The 4,137-nt window shown below is 30.5% G+C and overlaps 1 long non-coding RNA gene across 1 annotated transcript in view; it reads right to left on the bottom strand.

The window, feature by feature from the left end:
• Nucleotides 1-235: 235 nt before the first annotated feature.
• The window catches only part of LOC128247670 (uncharacterized), a 29,139-nt gene continuing 25,237 nt past the window's right edge, over nt 236-4,137 (bottom strand). The window contains exon 2 of the long non-coding RNA XR_008264029.1: nt 236-450. This is a non-coding gene — a long non-coding RNA (uncharacterized LOC128247670). The remainder of the gene's footprint in view (nt 451-4,137) is intronic.

The raw sequence follows: 4,137 nt of genomic DNA, 5'->3' as shown, positions 1-4,137 counted from the left end.
TTGAAATATTGAGAATGGAAACAAATGTTGATTATTGTAATAACTGCGATTTAGTACATTTTTTTGGTTTTTGTTGTTTTACATTATTAATTACTCCTCATTTGCTAATTGTTAAGAAGAGTGAGTTAAGAATTCATTAATTTTTTTTTTTTGTTTGTGTGTTTTTGTATTTTTTTATGTTAAAGTATTAATTCAAAATTGGTACAAAAAAAGTAATCAATAAATAAATATAATGTTTGGTTCATTTGTTTTATTCATTAATTTTACAGATACTAATGAAAATGAACATACAAAAAATTAAATTTAGTGTATTTCTCAACATTGTGCTTAATTTTTGCCTAAAATAGTAATACAACAATGTTATCATCAGTAGCACAACAACTAGCATCGGCAATATATCGTCATCGTAATTTTAGACTAATGTCCTTTTTCATATTTCAAGCAGCAATTCTAAAAAAGATAAAAAAATATAACAAAAGAAATAAATTAAATAAAACTGACAGACACACACAACAATTGAAATTTCTTTCAACACAAATATATAAATTCCAATCACCAAAAATTCCAAAATAAATGATTTATAAATAAATATAATAGTAAATAAAATAAATATAGACAAATAAAAAAAAATAAATATGAATAAGTAAATATAATAGTAAATAAAAATAAATAAATATAATCAAATTAAATTCAGAAACCAACATATTTTGAAATTCATTGAAAATTAAAAGTAGTATATAAATAAACTCATTATATTGGTTAATTAAATTTTGCCTGATGGCTGAAAAAATGATATTGAAAAATGCTCATTCTTTTCCTCATAACTGTTCTTTTTACTCTTAACTGCAGCTATCTTATTTTTGTCTGTTCATTCTTTCTCCATTCCATTCTCTTGTTTTTGCTGGCAATTTCCTCTTTATTCCCCCTTAAATTCCCTAAATCTTCCAGCATTATGTGTTTTGCTTTTTCATGTGGATCTATTTTCCTTTGCTTCCTCAAATAGCTCCCCCTATCCTCCAAAACTCATTTGAAAACAATATGATACAGCAATGTGTAATATCCATTCCACAATATGATATCAAATAGATAAAAATTCTCACATTTATTACATTGCTATTTGTTTCAAAAGTGATATGTTTTGTTGTTGTTTATTATCCCTTATACTAAAACATAGAATTGAGTACTTTTTATGCAATAAAATCAAAATTTATTAGAAAAATAAAACTGTTTTCTGAGAAAACAATTTCGTCAGTTAATTTTGCTGAGCTGTTCCTTTTAATTTTTTAGGTTTGCTTGAAATAGTTTTAATATTTTTTTATGGTTATTTAGCTTTCTTTTTATTTATTTTTCTTATTTCTTTCTTTTCTTTCATTTATTTATTTTTCTATCTATTTATTTATTTTATTCATTTATTTATTTTATTCATTTATTTATTTTATTCATTTATTTATTTACTTTTTCTCTCTGGTAATTGGGGTTATTTCAGAACTGTTTGCCATCAATTGCCAATCCAGAATTCTACAGAAACTGAACCTGTGTTTTTTTTTTTGAGTTTTCTTTTTTTAATAAAATTTTGTTATAAATTTTATGTTTGTTTTATATCCATTTATGCATGCGTGCGTTGGTAGAATGGCTTTTGTAAATTAGGATACTTGCATATTGTTGTGTCAAGTGAATGCCTTCACGACTGCTGATCACTCAACCATGAAGTAGGAATGTTATCGGCTGTCAATCTGTCTAACTGAGACAAGCTGAGTAATGGTTTAATGTATGCCAGCCTGGGAGCATGATACAAGAATTGTAGCAAAGTTTAAATTCAGGTCCAGAAACTGCACTATGATTGCTTGTTTATGTAATCTGTTACTTCTGGTAATGCAGAAATGAATGCAGTAGAAAAAAAAAAGGTATTGAAGCAAAGTTCTTAATCATTTCCTTAAAGGTGATTGAGAGATGGGAGCTTGGTTGCTATTGTCATGGAGAAATTCAGCTTTGTTTAGATGTAGAACTTTAGAGATCTTCTTACATCACAGCTTCTTTGTAATGACCTTGCCCTGCTAGTAAATTAGTTATTGGAATGACTGAGAAGAAATACTCAGGGACTCCTGCTGCATGAAAACTTAATAGTAAAATTGGTGCTCACATACTTGGTGTACAGAACATGTCCAGTGTGTGGTCACCATAGTGCTAAAGATCAAACTTACTTCCCCAAAACATTCTACATTTAATTAATCTTAATTAATTAAACTGTCAGACTTGTCTCCCTGTTTTTTTTTTAAAGATGTAGTTTTAATTGATTTAAAATTTATTAACTTACTGCATCAGGTTCATTTATTTGTCTTACCCTCATTTTTTCGGTTCTAATATACATTAGACAAATACATTATTAAGGTATAATTTTACAGTTGGATGTCCTTCCTGTCACTAACTCTTACTTGATTTTAAGTAACAACTCTCTTAATTCACACAACTAAGAAGGCATTAAATGAGCAGACAAAATATTAATAGAAGAGACAACAATAACACCTACCTCATAGTGACTATTGTGGAGCACAAGTGCAGACAAACACACAGACACACACAAATGAGCATGTGCATGCACACACACACACACACACACACTCATAACAGTAAATATAGGGATTTAAAACCTGGGCAGGTATCATATGAGCAATTTGATACAATCCAGATCTGGCTAATCACATAAGCTGCATAGGATTGCCAACTTTTAGATTTGAATGTGTTGCAATTGATTTAATATAAATCAACTAAATGCACATATGTGCATATCAAAGGGCACTAGGACAGTTATTCAGCAAAAAACCCGTGTCAAATTGGTTCCAGGTTCATTCCCACTATGTGGCACCTTAGGCAAGTGTCTTGGCCAACCAAAGCCTTGTGAGTGGATTTGGTAGACGGAAACTGAAAGAAGCTGGTCATATATATATATATATATATATATATAATAATAATATTATATATATGTATGTATGTATATATTTGTGTGTTTGTGTTTGTCCCCACACCATGGCTTGACAACCAATGCTGGTGTGTGTTTAGGTCCCCATAACTTAGCAGTTCATTCAAAGAGACTGATAGAATAAGTACTAGGCTTACAAAGAATAAGTCCTGGTGTTGATTTCTTCAACAAAAACACTTTAAGGCAGTGCTCTAGCATGGCCACAGTTAAATGATTGAAACAAGTAAAAGAATAAATGAATATATATATATACATATATGACAGGCTTCTTCCAGTTTCCATTAACCAAATCTACTCACAAATATTTTGCTGAATCCTGGTTATAATAAAAGACACTTTGCCCAAAGTGCCATGCAGTGGGACTGAACCCACAACCTTGTGGTTGGCAAGCAAACTTTTTAACCACCCATTTATGCCTACAAGTACATTATTAATTATTGAACAAGGTATTACTAATATGTACCACTCACACATTTGAGAGTTAACTTAATATTAACTAAAATATTCAATTGCAATGATCTGAATTTGCATAACCATCTCACATACGAATATGCGTAATTTACTTGAAATTTAAATTTATATAAGGAGAGGCAGACGTGGACTCATTAATAAAATATTGAATTATATACTGGTCTGTATCAAGGATGGCTGTGTGGTTATGAAGTTCTCTTTGCAACCAACCATATGATTTGGGGTTCAGTCCTATTGCATGGTACCTTGAGAAAATGTCTTTTACTATAGCCCGAAACCAGCTAATGCCTTATGAGTGAATTTGTTTGATGGAAACTGCATGGAAACCCATATCATATATATATATATGTATAGCCTAGTGGCTAGGGGTATCGCACTCATGATCCTTATATATCAAGGTTTCGATTCTCAGACTGGCTACATGTGTTCTTGAGCAAAAAACTTCATTTCATGTTGCTCCAGTCCACTAGGTTGTAAATGGTTAACCCTGCCACAGACTAACATGCCAATCAGAGGGAATGTTGGCTTGCTTGCCTAGGCAGAGGGGTGGCATCATTCGAAAGTTAAAACAATATGAAATGCTTTGTGACCAGTAATGTATTGCTGCATCCAATAGTCTGGTCGTTACTGCGATATACATACATACATACATACATACATATATATATATATATATATATATATATATA

Source organism: Octopus bimaculoides, chromosome 4 (assembly GCF_001194135.2).
Source record: "Octopus bimaculoides isolate UCB-OBI-ISO-001 chromosome 4, ASM119413v2, whole genome shotgun sequence".
Classification (NCBI taxonomy): domain Eukaryota; kingdom Metazoa; phylum Mollusca; class Cephalopoda; order Octopoda; family Octopodidae; genus Octopus; species Octopus bimaculoides.
Note: the sequence above shows the minus strand (reverse complement) of the source record. Positions and strands in the feature narration are given on the sequence as shown.